The sequence below is a fragment of the Hyla sarda genome, chromosome 5, assembly GCF_029499605.1.
Source record: "Hyla sarda isolate aHylSar1 chromosome 5, aHylSar1.hap1, whole genome shotgun sequence".
NCBI classification, from domain to species: domain Eukaryota; kingdom Metazoa; phylum Chordata; class Amphibia; order Anura; family Hylidae; genus Hyla; species Hyla sarda.
In genome coordinates this window covers 343,276,175-343,292,213 of record NC_079193.1, presented here as the reverse complement: position 1 = coordinate 343,292,213, position 16,039 = coordinate 343,276,175, and the positions used below count along the sequence as shown (strand labels likewise).

Genomic DNA, 16,039 nt, shown 5'->3' with positions numbered 1-16,039 from the left:
CTCTCAAGGTCCAGGTGTTATGCGGTAGTGGTCGTCCCAGGCTGGTGGCACTGGCAGGCGCCGATGGTGTATTCGCCGGGAGGCCGTGCGCAAGCAAGCGCCGATGGAAGATTTGTCAGGAGACCAAGCGCTGGCGGGCGCTGATGGTATCGATCTCCTCACCGCTGGACTTGGAAGCCGGAGACTACACGCTGGGTAGATGGAGCTTGCCTCGTGTAGATGGCGTGTGACGTCAGCTTGAGCCGGAGCTGACCAGGTAAAATCAGGACCAGACACTAGTCTAGATCGACTAGTGCGTAGGAGATCCACAATGTGATGAATTTGCTCCGTGAGCTATAGCTTATGTTCATGAAGAGCATAAATGCCAGTGAGCAAGATTAATGTACAGGACTAGACGCGTTTCAGGGTTCTCAAATACGACTACTTTTCTCAGTAGCCTGGGACGACCACTACCGCATAACACCTGGACCTTGAGAGTTAAAGCCACAGTACTATCTAAGACCGCTGACTGCTATCTGGGCACGGGAGCTGACAGAGCCACATCATCCAGGACCGGTAACAGAGTATCCACTTTGATTTATTATTGCCACACAAAAGGACATTTATACTATATCTTCACAATACCCTAAAGACGTTATATGAATTCGTCTACATAGAGCTATTTTATATGCCAGTGATATATTTTTATAATATTTTTACATTTTAAGATCGTTTAATCTTGTATATCTAATTTTGTACATCTATTATATGTGTTTTTTCTCACAAGGGCCCTGGGAGGAGTAATGCACTATACATTTTAAATAAATAACCATTGAATTATTATTGGAGTACGACCCAGTTATCTATTGTCTATTCAATCAAATCACACTACCTTGGAAGGTCCGGGCAATATTTTTCTATGCAGATTTGTAAATTACTTCTATTAAAAATCTTAATCCTTTCAGTACTTATGAGCTTCTGAAGTTAAGGTCGTTCTTTTCTGTCTAAGTCCTCTCTGATGACACGTGTCTCGGGAACCGCCCAGTTTAGAAGCAAATCCCCATAGCAAACCTCTTCTAAACTGGGCGGTTCCCGAGACACGTGTCATCAGAGAGCACTTAGACAGAAAAGAACAACCTTAACTTCAGAAGCAAACCTGCTTAACTTTCTGGAGCCAGTTGATAAATAAAAAAAAAAGTTTTCTCCTGGATAACCCCTTTAATTTATTTATTTTACAAAGCACAGCATGCTCTAGATATGGCATCTTTTATGGCATTTTGTCTGTTGGCCTCACTTTAAAACTGTAAAAATGAAGGAAAAACACATACAAAATTGATCATTTCAAAATAATTTAAAAGTTAATAATAATATTAATAATAATACTAATAATAACAACTACAACAATAGTAACAATGTGTAGGAGGCCTACCAGAGATTATTCTGTTAATAAGACAAACCCTATAACAACAAACAGAAAATACTTTCAAATGAGCAAAATAATATTGTGAAGAATCCTTTCCGCACGCAAACGTTTTGTCATGAGGAAGTGGAGGCTTAATTCGGCACATTCCCCGGCTAACTCTGATGGCTGCAGCTCTGTGTATACTTCTATGGGAACACAGGCAGTGATAGAATTTAGAAGGAAACTTTAAATTAGTAAATTGTAATGATGAGTGAATCGATTTGTCATGAACCTGATCTGGTCTGACTTTTAGAATTGTTAGAATTGTCAGCTGCACATCCATGATGAGAATCTCCGGTTCCACCATATCCCAGCGGTGATCTATTGCATGAGATCTGGTGACTGTGGAGGCCATTGGAGTCATGTGATCTCATTGTCCTGTATGAGATGATGTCATGTGACCTCATTGTCCTGTATGAGATGATGTCATGTGACCTCATTGTCCTGTATGAGATGGTCATGTGACCTCATTGTCCTGTATGAGATGATGTCATGTGACCTTATTGTCCTGTATGAGATGATGTCATGTGACCTCATTGTCCTGTATGAGATGATGTCATGTGACCTCATTGTCCTGTATGAGATGATGTCATGTGACCTCATTGTCCTGTATGAGATGATGTCATGTGACCTCATTGTCCTGTATGAGATGATGTCATGTGACCTCATTGTCCTGTATGAGATGATGTCATGTGACCTCATTGTCCTGTATGAGATGATGTCATGTGACCTCATTGTCCTGCATGAGATGAAGTCATGTGACCTCATTGTTCTGTATGAGATTATGTCATGTGACCTCATTGTCCTGTATGAGATGATGTCATGTGACCTCATTGTCCTGTATGAGATGATGTAATGTGACCTCACTGTCCTGTATGAGATGATGTCATGTGACATGGGGCATTATCCTGCTGTCCACTGTGGTCATAAAAGAATGGACATGGTCAGTAACAATATACAGGTACGCTGTGGTGTTTATACCAGGCTCAACTGGTCCTAAAGGGTTCAAAGTGTGCCAAGAAAATGTCCCCCACACCATTACACCACCACCAGCCTGAACCGCGGACATAAGACAGGATGGATCCATCGTATTGTTTAGAACAAACTCTGACCCTGCCATCTGAATGTCACAGCTGGAATCGAGACTCCTCAGACCAGACAATGTTCTTCCAGTTTTATATTGTCCAGTTTTAGTGGCCTCTGTGATTTGTAGTTTCAGTTTTATGTTCTTAGCTGACAGGAGTGGCCCCCGCTGTGGTGGTCTTTGCTGCTGTAGCCCATCTGCTTCTAGGTTGGACCTGTTGTGCAGTCAGAGATGGTATTCTGCATACCTTGAATGTAACCAGTGGTTATTTAGATAACTGCTACCTTGCTGTCATATTAAACCAGTCTGCCCATTCTCCTCTGACAACTGCGCTCACTAGAGACTAGAGATGGGTGTGCGTGAAAATGCCAGTAGATCAGCAGTTTCTGAAATACTCTGACAAGTTACTTCTGTCCCCTTCTTCCCTATTCTTATGCTCGGTTGGAAATCATCTAGTTGTCTTGACCACATCTACATGCCTAAAAGCATAGAGTTTCTGCCGTGTGATTGGCTGATTAGCTATTTTTGTTAACAGGGAATTGAACAGATGTACCTGATTAAGTGGCCAGTGAGTGTAGATCACAAATCATGTACTTTTTATTTTTCTCATATCTATCTATCTATCTATCTATATATCTATCTATAACAGTGTTTTCCAACCAGTGTGCCTCCAGCTGTTGCAAAACTACAACTCGCAGCACTCCCAGTAGTAGAGTAGTAGTTTTGCAACAGCTGGAGGCACACTGGTTGGGAAACCCTGATTTATCCTTTATCTATCTATCTATCTATCTATCTATCATCTATCTCATATCTATCTATCTATCTATCTATCTATCTCATATCTAACTATCTATCTTTCTCATATCTATCTATCTCATATCTATCTATCTATCTATCTATCTCATATCTATCTATCTATCTTTCTCATATCTATCTATCTATCTATCTCATATCTATCTATCTCATATCTATCTATCTATCTATCTATCTCATATCTATCTATCTCATATTTATCTATCTATCTCATATCTATCTATCTATCTATCTATCTCATATCTATCTATCTATCGTCTATCTCATATCTATCTATCTATCTATCTAGACAAAGAATAAGTTGGCCAGCACTATTGATTCCTAACTATTATATGGACCTGGCTTGCAGGTGCAGGCTGCTGGGCTAAATATACAGCAACAGGAGAATACAGCAGCACACTGCTAGCACAAAGATATAGATAAAACATGAGTAAATAGATAAAACATGAAAAGCTATACAGCTATGGTACAATAAATGGAAATATAAAATTATGAAGTTATGAAATAGTGAGGTACTGACTTATCCTTTGTATGTATTGTACATACGGGGGAGTGGCTGCCTCCATGTTGGCTCTTGCACCCCACCCACCTCTATTAGGTGTATATAAGGTGTCTTGGATGTTTCAGGTCCTGCAATGCCTGCTGTACTGTTCACACAGAGGCATATTCATAGTGTAGGGTCCATCCCAATGAGATCACCTTACCGTGGTGGGACGGTCCATGCTATTTGGCAACCAAATTGCAAGCTAAGTACCTCATAATTTCATAACTTCATAATTTTATATTTCCATTTATTGCACCATAGCTGTATAGCTTTTCATGTACTCTTTGTGCTAGCAGTGTGCTGCTGTATTCTTCTGTTGCTATCTATCTATCTATCTATCTATCTATCTATCTATCTCATATCTATCTATCTATCTCATATCTATCTCATATCTATCTATCTCATATCTATCATCTATCTATCTATCTATCTCATATCTATCTATCTATCTATCTATCTATCTCAAATCTATCTATCTATCTCATATCTATCTATCTATCTCATATCTATCTATCTCATATCTATCATCTATCTATCTATCTCATATCTATCTATCTCATATCTATCTATCTATCTATCTATCTATCTCATATCTATCTATCTCATATCTATCTTCGATATATATCATATCATATCATATCTATCTATCTATCTATCTATCTATCTATCTATCTATCTATCTATGTACACATACGGAGGAGTGGCTACCTCCATGTTGGCTCCTGCACCCCACCCACCTCTATTAGGTGTATACAAGGTGCCTTGGATGTTTCAGACCTTGCATGCCTGTTGTACTGTTCACACAGAGGCATATTCATAGTGTAGGGTCCGTCCCAGAATGGGGTCACCTTACCGTGGTGGGACGGTCCACGCTATTTGGCGCCAAATTTGCAAGCTAAGTACCTCACTGTTTCATTATTTTATAATTTCATAGTTTCATATTTTCATTTATTGCACTACAGCTGAATAGCTTTTCATGTTCTATCTATATACTCATGTTTTATCTATATACTCATGTTTCATCTATATATCTTTGTGCTAGCAGTGTGCTGCTGTATTCTCCTGTTGCTATCTATCTATCTATCTCTGAATACATGAATTGGGAAGGTTCTGAAGCAATATCGTAAGCGTGAAAAATTCTCCACAAGAAATGATCTGTAGCCAACATTTCTGACACTTGGTAACTATCTCATACATGTAACAGTATCACATGGCTCTTTAATTTCAGTCACATGATGTGTAGATTACATAATCGTTACCTTACCATGAACGCTTACTCGGCAGGACGGTGTTATAGGAAAGTTGGCTGACATTGAAGCAATCAAAGACCTGGAATGAAGTGAACAACACAGCAGGGGTAAAGTACATGGTGTATAGTGAAGAAGAATATACAAGCAGACATAGGACATACAGCAGGAACATGTTAAAAAGCAATTTGAGAAGGAAAAAAAATACATTTTGTTTTGTATTTCATTTCTTGCTAAAACCTTCCCTAACCCTACAGTAGTGACATTTTAATATTAAAATAGCCGGAGATGAACACTGGCGGCGCATAATTATAGTAAAGGAATAAAAAATGATTTGTGGGCCGTAACTCAAGATTCGAACCCTCGTACTAACATTTTGGTCACTTTTGGAATCCAGGCCAAATTCCAGTAGTTTATGTAAAAATTTTGTCAACTTACTTTGGCTAAGACATTAAAGACTCTATTCTATTCTGACATTTCTTGAAATTGCATATAGCCGCGACCCTAAATATAGCGTGCGATTCAGTAATTGACGATAGGAGACGTGATTATGGATGGATTTACCACTGTGTCTGAAATAGAATGGGGGGAGGGGGGGGGGTAGATGCCATAAAATGTTGTTATATTTAGAATTGCCTCTTGGTAGAATCGTACAGTAAGATTTAGTTTGCTGTCCTATCAATGTATCTAAACATCCATGTTCTGGCTACTCGTAGGACCCAGTTTCACCTTCTATTATCCAACAGTCCATTGATTTTAATAGGAATGATGCAATGCTTCTTCTCTCCTGTGGTGGCGCTGCACTGGAATTAAACACTTTGTTTTAGGTTCCATCAATGATTGTACCTGATTACTTTGATACCTGGCAGTGGAATTTACTTGGTTGGGTGGGATGCAGATGGAGTATGTACCCTGGATACTGGAAACTCACCAATAAGCCACTGTTGCCTAAAGTAGAGTGGCTTGGTGTCTCCCCGGTATCCAGGGTACATACTCCATCTGCATCCCACCCTCCCAGGTAAATTTCACTGCTAGGTATTAAAGTAATCAGGTACAATTATTCATGGAACCTTAAAACAAGTGTTTAGTTCTGCCATAGCGCCACAACAGGAGAAAAGAAGCATTACATCCTTCCTATTAAAATCAATGGACTGTTAGGGTAATTAAAGGGGTACTCCGGTGCTTAGACATCTTATCCCCTATCCAAAGGATAAGGGATAAGATGCCTTACCGCCGGAGTCCCGCCGCTGGGGACCCCCGTGATCTTGCACGCGGCACCCCGTTTGTAATCAGTGCCCGGAGCGTGTTCACTCCTGGTCTGATTACGGTCGACCACAGGGCGGGCGGCGTGTGACGTCATGCCTGCACCCCCATGTGACATCACGCTCTGCCCCTCAATGCCTGCCTACGGGAGGGGGTGTGACATTGAGGGGCAGAGCGTGACGTCACACGGAGGCGCAGGCGTCATGTCACACGCCGCCCGCCCTGTGGTTGCCCGTAATTAGACCCGGAGTGAACACGCTCTGGGGACTGATTACAAACGGGGTGCCGCGTACAAGATCACGGGGGTCCCCAGCAGCGGGACTCCCGCGGTCAGGCATCTTATCCCCTATCCTTTGGATAGGGGATAAGATGTCTAAGCACCGGAGTACCCCCTTTAAAGGGGCTCCAGAAAGTAACAGATTTGTAAATTACTTCTATTAAACAATCTTAATCCTTTCACTACTTATGAGCTGCTGAAGTTGAGTTGTTCTTTTCTGTCTAAGTGCTCTCTGATGACACATGTCTCGGGAGCTGTCCAGAGTAGAAGCAAATTCCCATAGCAAACCTATTCTGCTCTGTGCAGTTCCTGAGACAAGCAGAGATGTCAGCAGAGAGCACTGTTTCCAGACAGATAAGAACAACTCAACTTCAGTAGCTGATAATTATTGGAAGGATTAAGATTTTTTAATAGAAGTAATTTACAAATCTGTTTAACTTTCTGGAGCCAGTTGATCTAAAAAAAAAGTTTTTTTTTTCCTGGAATACCCCTTTAAAAAGGTAAAACTGGGTCCTACAAGTAGCCAGAAGGCGGTCAGAGCATAGAATAGAGGTCCATATATATATATATATATATATATATATATATATATATATATATATATATATATATGAAAAAGCTGAAGTTTTATTCCAACACTGATGGTGGAATAACACTTAAAGGGGTACTCCGGTGGAATTTTTTTTTTCCCAAAATGAACTGGTACCAGAAAGTTAAACAAATTTGTAAATTACTTCGATTGAAAAACTTAATCCTTCCAGTACTTATCAGCTGCTGTATTCTCCAGAGGAAGTTGTGAAGTTCTTTTCAATCTGACCACAGTGCTCTCTGCTGACACCTCTATCCATGTCAGGAACTGTCCAGAGCAGGAGAGGTTTGCTATGGGGATTTACTCCTGCTCTGGACAGTTCATGACATGGACAGAGGTGTCAGCAGAGAGCACTGTGGTCAGACTACAAAAAAAAAACTTCACAACTTCCTCTGGAGCATACAGCAGCTGATAAAGTACTGGAAAGTTTTGTATTCTTTAATAGTAAAATTCTGTTTACATTTCTGGCCCCAATTCACTTGAAAAAATTGTTTTCCACCGGAGTACCCCTTTAAACTATTTATATATTTTGATACCGCTGATCTTTGCTGTAACCACATTCTGGCTGTTTGGCACCCTGGTTGCTCGTCTTGCATGGAGGATGTTGTCTAGTGCTGGTTCTTCTACAACAGTGGTCTCCAACCTGCGGACCTCTAGATGTTGCAAAACTACAACTCCTAGCATGCCCGGACAGCCAACGGCTGTCCGGGCATGCTGGGAGTTGTAGTTTTGCAACATCTGGAGGTCCGCAGGTTGAAGACCAATGTTCTACAATATCATGTGGGTCCTACAAGTAGTTATCAATTGGTAGAAGGTAGGTTCAATGTGTACGGACAACCTAATGCCCCTGTATTAGAGAGTTTTGGGCTGCACCATGCATTGTCCATAGTAATCTCTTCCATCCTGTGTTACAATAGACTCCTAATGCTGCTCATCGGAAGACCTCTATTTCGCCTTCCTTGCCCCATTGTATGACATAACAATGGCCGTCCTTTACACTGAAGAGTGGTTGGTCTTCTTTAGAATTCCAGAAGTGAATCTTTCTTCTCTATTCTCTCCATTAATAGTCCCTCTTGTTTCCAGACCTTGGTTTCTTTCCTTTTTTATTTTTTTCCACAAATCCACCGCCCTGAGGTCATACGCTGGCACATGCTTTCTGAAGTCCCTGCCAGTATCCTGACATATTTGGTATCATGCTGTAACCTTAATCTTGATAAATCGAAGTGATGGTTGGAAAATAAAATCCTCATCATCTTGGAATCATAAGATTAGATTTGTTGACACGCGGGTTTTGCACATGATGGTTGTAGATTCGAGGCCAAATAAAGTACATTTCATTCCAGGACTTAGAAGTTTACGCACTTCATATCCATTTAATCTGGCTTTACTTTCTGGTGCTACTTCTAATTCCCAAATGCCAATGTAATGACAAGTTGTTATAAGAAGTTCCTCATTGCTTTTTTTTTTTTTTGAAGGTCAAGAGATGGTTCAGAATAACCATTTGGTAGTCGGCTATGCTTAAAGAGTACCCGTCACCAAATAAAACTTTTAATATAGTGTTCCTTGTGTAATTAGCAGGCACTTTCCCATTCATTTGCTGTTAAAATTATCAACATAAATATGTTTAAAATGTAGTATAAAAAAACATCCACTAGGTGGCTCTGTTCTGTTTCCTGCCACAATTAATACTGTACAGTGAGTTCGGTCTCCTCCCGGCCTGGCAGGAGTCCGAATCCAGGAAGTGTTTCTCTGCATGGAGCTTTATTGTCAGCTGCACAGAAAGTGAAAGCTCCACAGATTCTCGCAGAAAGCCACACAGACTGACAGCTGTGTAGCCTCACTGATCTCTGCACAGACTGAAACATGCACAGAGCCTGAGGTCTTCTATTTATCACAGCACTACAACATGAGGGTGGAAGTGGTCCCCCAGCAGGCTTCAGTGATGTCATGCCTGCTGGGAAACGCCTACTTTCTCCTGCTTTGAAATTGCCCTATGCGAGGAAGAATAAAGGTATGATACACAGCTTGTTAAAGCTTGAAATTGTTTTTAAGAGCAGGAGAAGTGTTAGGAGTGGGATGTCCAGTACAGGTACACAGTCCTGTACTACCTGCAGGCCCTGTCAGGTTGAGTCTCTCAGTGACCTGCAACGACTCCCCTTGTTCTCCTGTTAATTTAGTAAATGTGGTATATGTTCCTTTAAGAGCATAGACAGGATCCTTATGTCTATATAGTATACAGGACATGTGGAGGTCTCAAGAACCTGTGAGTGAGTTGGTTACATGTTATGTTAAGTCACATGATCTGTTGTCACATGTACTCCCAGAGAGCACCAGCTTTAACCTATGACCCACAGCTTGACCAATTGGCTTTAGTCCAGCCCCCCCACTATATAAAGGGGTGGCCATATTAATTCACTCTCTTGAGTTATGTGCTCATAGCTGCAACATCTAAGTCTTTGCTGAAGCAGCTACCAGAGATCTCAGGACAAGTGTTCAGCATCTGGAGTACCAAAAAGCTACAAGTCTCTCAGTAAGTCTGCAAGTCTATGTCTGCTGTCACTACAACTAGTCGAATCCTGCACATAGTCAAGTCAAGTCTAATTACAAGTCAAAGTCAAGTTTATCACAAGTATTGGTCCAGCAAGCTGCGAGGTCCTCTGGGTCCTGGCCACCTCTCTGGGAATTCTGGCCTTAGCTGTGAAGATAAGTACACCTGTCTTCTACTCAGTAAAGCCTCCATTTACCCCTAACTGGTTGTGGATATTTTATTCACTTCTAGTCCGTGGGATAGTGGAGAATCCGGGTGTGTGGTATTCCGGAACCCGAAAACCACACTGGCGTCACGAACACATAGGGTTTAATACCATCCAACCCCCGGGGTTAATAACATCTGATCCCACCACTCTCACTGCAACATCCGTGGTCCCGCCATTCACTGCAGTGGCGCACCACAGGAGTAGTTAGGAAACATAGCCTGAGGTAGTTGATAACAGTATAGTTGGTGGCAGGTACTTTTTTATTTATAGACTTATGAATGTAGAAACTAGGCAGCACTGCTAGATTCCCTTATGGCCTACGCTCAATGGATGCAGGTCAATGCTAAAGGCTGTGAGGTCAAATTAAATAAGGTTGTAGTCTAGAGGTGCTAGTAAATAATGTAGGCCGAAAATGTATTTAAAAAAAGTAAGTGCTAAGCACTAAAAAGAATCCTGCACTCACGGCTCGACAGATGACTTCAGATTCCAAGCGTGGATGGACCGGACAAGGCTGCAGTTCCAGCAGCCTCGTCCAGTCCATCCACGCTTGGAATCTGAAGTCGTCTGTCAAGCCGTGAGTGCAGGATTCTTTTTAACGCTTAGCACGTACTCTATTTAAAAAATGTATAGACTCTTTAAGAAGTTGTTTGGGAAGAACTCCCCCAACATTGAGTAGCTTTTTTCCAGTAGAGTTTCCCATATAATTATAGAGTCTAATATAATACTTATAGAAATATCTCATAGGAAAACATTAATTCTGATACTAAAACAGCTTAATGTTTCCTTTTAATCCCTTTTTGGATCGTACTAGTAATCCAAATTGTATGGATTTTGGCATTAAGTATGTATCTAGAATTCATGGCGCTATTTCATTTAGTCTAGAATTCTTATGTAGAAACACTGTGGTCTTTTTGATGAGTAATGAAATGCTCAACCACCCAGTATGCATTGTCCAGGCTACTACATAATAGCCGGCTCTACTTGTACTCTGGAGCATGAACTCTGGACCTGTCCCACTAGCAGGGGGTCTACTCGAGAGAGAACACAAAATCTTTATATAGATCTACTACACAGGCTATTAATACAATGAAGCATCTATATTCAACACATGGTGATGGTTTCAAGAACTCAAATCTTTTTCAATTTCTATATTTTTCCTATACATATATTGTGTCGAAAATGCAATCTGAACATAGTCACCCTATATTGATGATGGGGGTTGTAGTACTTGATATGTCACATGAGTGTGCAGTTCTTTAGAATGCACTTTAGTTTTAGGAGGAAGATGTACTTGATCACTAGTCACTGCCCTTTGTGAATTGTGCTTCACACCCAGACTTGTATCTTTTTACAGTTTTGTTACTTTCGTGCTATCCATATACTTGTAGGTCTACTTTGGTACTTTGTTGTACATGTCTCTTGAGGATGTAGACTGAATTTGTGATGCACTAGCTTGTGCCCTAGTTTACTAAGCAAACTGACTAGCATCTTCAGGGTGGTGAACTCTAGTAAATGTGCAATATTGCACTCCACTTAGGGTGCGTTCACACGGCCGCCTGTCCCCGTTTTTTTCCCCGTTTAGGTTACGTTGTTGCTGCTTGTAAACGCATTACAAACGGTTGTAAAATAATCCCATTGATGTCAATGGGATTTGTTTACAATGCTTTCACATCCGTTTGCATCCGTCTCCGTTTTTTATTTTTTACGGGAAAAAAAATGGTGCATGCCTTATTTTTTTCTCCCATCAAAGAAAAATGAAAGAAAAAAGGGATACAGTAAATTTAACAGTGAAGTCTATGGAAAACTGAGGAGTCTTTAATGTCATCCGTTTGCATCCGTTTTTTGATCCATTTTTACTCTGTCACTCTGGCCGTGGTCCTGCCCCCTCAGCTTGATTGACGACATCATTGCTCGCCTCCTTAAGCAGATGCAGGACCTGGTAGGTATAACTCCCCGTGCAGGGTACTACTTACGGGACAGCTGGGGAGAACTTTATAACTTCATATCCTCACCATCCTTGGGCCGTTTTTGCCCCCAGGGATGGCGAGGATAACGTGGTAAAATCTGCTGCTTGGTTCCCTTTACCAAAAGGGTGCCAACAATTCTGTCCACGTCAGCACAATATTTCAACTATATTATATTAGAATGTAATAAGCTGTTTTAATGTATTATGTTCATTTGTTTGACTTTTACATAGGGGACGGTGAAAGTGTCTTAAGGTGATGTTGACCCCTTGGTAATGGTCCTTTCTGCCCTCCCTATAATAGAGCTCTAATAATTGGAGGATACTGATCCTGGTTCTTTTCCTCCTAATTTATCTTTTTTAATATGTAGCATAGTTTCATAGTGTTTATTGAGTTATTATGGTTACGTGACATCATTACGACATCATTCCTCACAATTGTCTAGAATTGCTTGACTGGTTGAATGCTCGACTGCCCTGGAGTAGCTCTGGATAAGATTTTGAAATAGTTCCGAAAGATAAGTGAATTTTAGATTTGGTTTCCTTCCCATAATTATTAATCTACGGATGTGAAGTAATATCTTTCATGTTCAGACAGAATTCTGCAAATATATTTACCTTTCTTTAGAAGCTTAATACAATGACTGGCTTACTTAACACATGCAGCCACAAAGACTAATCCTAGACATTACAATGTGTTCTTGTTTGCTTTTAGTATGCTGGACTGTTCATTGCATCCGCCAGTTTGATCTGACAAGTAGTGTCCCATTTACTTGTATTTAAGCCTCTGGACAACATCCACTTGGAGTTATTTTGGAACATTAAAGTCTGTTGAATATAGTTCTATTATTTCAGCCCAAATCTGTTCCAGTCACCATTGGCTTCACTTCTCTTTCTTGTTATATGAATCATAAAAAGCACTATGGTAAATCATTGGTAATTCAGGTCGATCCTGTTAATATTCTAGTTTATTGGATGTACTAATACATTTAATAGATTGAATACTGTTACTAACGGCATTAGAGGGGATTTTTTTGTAAACAAATATTCTTAGAATATGCAAATGTGTGATCAGTGGGAGGGTATGATCACCAGGCACCCAAGTGGTCTGCCGGATGAAGGGACGGGGTTCGACAGTATTCGGCATTGTTTCTGACTTAACAACAAGTGGTTGCAGTGTTCTAGTGAGGTGATATTTGGGGCTTCTTGGAGCATAAAACATCCCAATTTATAGTAATTAAACATTTTCTGTTATTTCCCACAAAATCCCTTACCACTTAAAGGGGTACTCCGGTGCTCCAGCGTTCTGAACATTTTGTTCGAAACGCTTGAAACCAGAGGCCGAGATCGTGACGTCATGACCCCACCCCCTCGTAATGTTGTCACAAGGGGTGTGGTCATGACATAACGACCACTGCCGCAGGAACCCGCCATTTGTTCAGAACGCCGGGTGCTGCGGGAGATCGCGGGGACCCCAGCAACGAGACCCCCATGCTCTGACATCTTATCCCCTATCCTTTGGATAGGGGATAAGATGTTTAGCAGCGAAGTACCCCTCAAATGGTCCAAATGATAATGTGTATCTGGAAGCCAGAGTAAACTTTCTGGTCACACATGCTTAGTTGATACACAAGTAACTATAGAGGGGGAGCTGTTTGTCTATGAAAACAGTAGATGATGGGAACTAGGAACTAATGTGTGAGGATCAGCAGTGAGGGAGCACAGTATGCAGTGCACAATAATGGAGATGTGCTCTTCAGTAATCAGGGCGATACAGGTAGAGGAGGACAGCCTGGGGTAGATGTCAGCAAAGCATGATGGGAATTATAATCTACCCATATAGGCTGCTGTTAAAGCCATGCCAACTCATGGAGGCAAATCCTCACAGTATGGAGCCAAAATCAGAAGTTGAGATTACTTTTGAAAAGGTCACAACTTTTTTGGGACTTATTGAGTATTTACTTTTTAATCATTCCAAAAGATAATCCCTAAATTGCTGGCAACAGGGGGCACCTCCGCCATTCAGCTGTTGGGCACCCAGACTATACAGTACAGCGGCTAGGAGCCCTACACCATCCATTGTATAGTGGCAATGCTGGGTAACTGCAGCTTAGCTCCCATTGAAGGGAATAAGAGCTGAACTATAATTACCCAAGTGGAGTTTTACTGCTATTTATGTTATCCATTCCAAGCCCAGCTAATAAAGACGTTACAGGCAATAACATCAGCAACTGCTATATTTTACATATATAAAACTGTTGTTGGCATTTGTGAGTGTGGGGGTGTATGGTTGGCAATGACAACTTCTCACACAGTCCAGGAGTAAAGTCCAAACGTAGCTTTATATTAAGTCCATTAAACGTTTACGAGACTAGGAAGAAAATAAACTTCTCATGTGGGATCTACCTGAACTCTGAGGCAGGTTTTTCCCATATTTACACACATGGTGAGTATAGTACTCACTTGGGTCAGCCATGTCCATGTGGACTAGAAGCATGGCACAGACTGAACTCATTTCAGACTTTTTATAGCCCAATAATGATCCCGGCACTTTCACCTGAGTGTGTCTGAGAACAATTTGGAAATTCTGTACTGGAGGAAGAGTGGGCCCACTTCCAACCACTCTACTATTCCATAAAAATCTAGGCCCATAACAAAACTCTTATCAAAGTCTAGCAAACAAGATTTTCTGATGAAACCCCACTTTCCAGGTGTGGTGATGGTGTGATGAGGGCAGATGGAATTATCCTAGGGGCAGATGGCATTAATCCCTTACATAGTTACATAGTTACATAGTTAGTACGATTGAAAAAAGACATATGTCCATCAAGTTCAACCAGGGAATTAAGAGGTAGGGGTGTGGCGCGATATTGGGGAAGGGATGAAATTTTATATTTCTTCATAAGCATTAATGTTATTTTGTTCCAGGAATGTATCTAATCCTGTTTTAAAGCTGTTAATTGTTCCTGCTGTGACCAGTTCCTGAGGTAGACCGTTCCATAAATTGAAAGTCCTCACGGTAAAGAAGGCGTGTCGCCCCTTGAGACTAAACTTTTTCTTCTCCAGACGGAGGGAGTGCCCCCTCGTCCTTTGGGGGGGTTTAACCTGGAACAGTTTTTCTCCATATTTTTTGTATGGGCCATTAATATACTTATATACGTTTATCATATCCCCCCTTAAACATCTCTTCTCAAGACTAAACAATTGTAACTCCTTTAATCGCTCCTCATAGCTAAGATGCTCCATGCCCCATATTAGTTTAGTCGCGCGTCTCTGCACCCTTTCCAACTCCGTAGTGTCCCTTTTATGGACAGGTGCCCAAAACTGAACAGCATATTCCAGGTAAGGCCGTACCAATGATTTATAAAGGGGGAGTATTATGTCCCTGTCCCTTGAGTCCATGCCTCTTTTGATACATGACAATATCCTGCCGGCTTTGGAAGCAGCAGCCTGACATTGCATGCTATTCTGTAGTCTGTGATCTACAAGTACACCCAGATCCTTCTCTACCAGTGACTCTGCCAGTTTAATCCCCCCTAAGACATACGATGCATGCAGGTTATTAGTACCCAGATGCATAACTTTACATTTATCCACATTGAACCTCATTTGCCAAGTGGATGCCCAGACACTTAGTCTATCCAAGTCATCTTGTAACTTATGCACATCCTCTATAGACTGTACCGTGCTACAAAGCTTGGTGTCATCTGCAAAGATAGAAACAGAGCTGTTAATACGATCCTCTATATCATTGATAAATAAATTAAACAACAGCGGTCCCAGTACTGAACCTTGGGGTACACCACTAATAACCGGGGACCAATCAGAGTACGAATCATTGACCACCACTCTCTGGGTACGCTCCATGAGCCAGTGTTCAATCCAGTTACAAACTAAAATTTCCAAACCCAAAGACCTTAACTTACCTGTCAGATGTCTATGAGGGACAGTATCAAACGCTTTAGCAAAATCCAGAAACACTATATCCACAGCCATTCCTCTGTCAAGGCTTCTACTCACCTCTTCATAAAAGAAAATTAGATTGGTTTGACAACTTCTATC

General features: G+C 41.1%; 1 protein-coding gene across 4 annotated transcripts in view; it reads left to right on the top strand.

Annotated features, from left to right (window-relative positions):
* ANGPT1 (angiopoietin 1) overlaps positions 1 to 16,039 on the top strand; it is a 368,410-nt gene that overhangs the window by 31,807 nt on the left and 320,564 nt on the right. The window contains exon 1 of one of the 4 annotated variants that reach the window (XM_056522584.1): positions 4,834 to 5,062. The exons of the other annotated variants lie outside the window; for them this stretch is intronic. The gene's annotated coding sequence lies outside the window, so the exon portion shown is untranslated. Of the gene's footprint in view, positions 1 to 4,833; positions 5,063 to 16,039 lie in introns of those variants that run through there. 4 annotated transcript variants of the gene reach the window in all.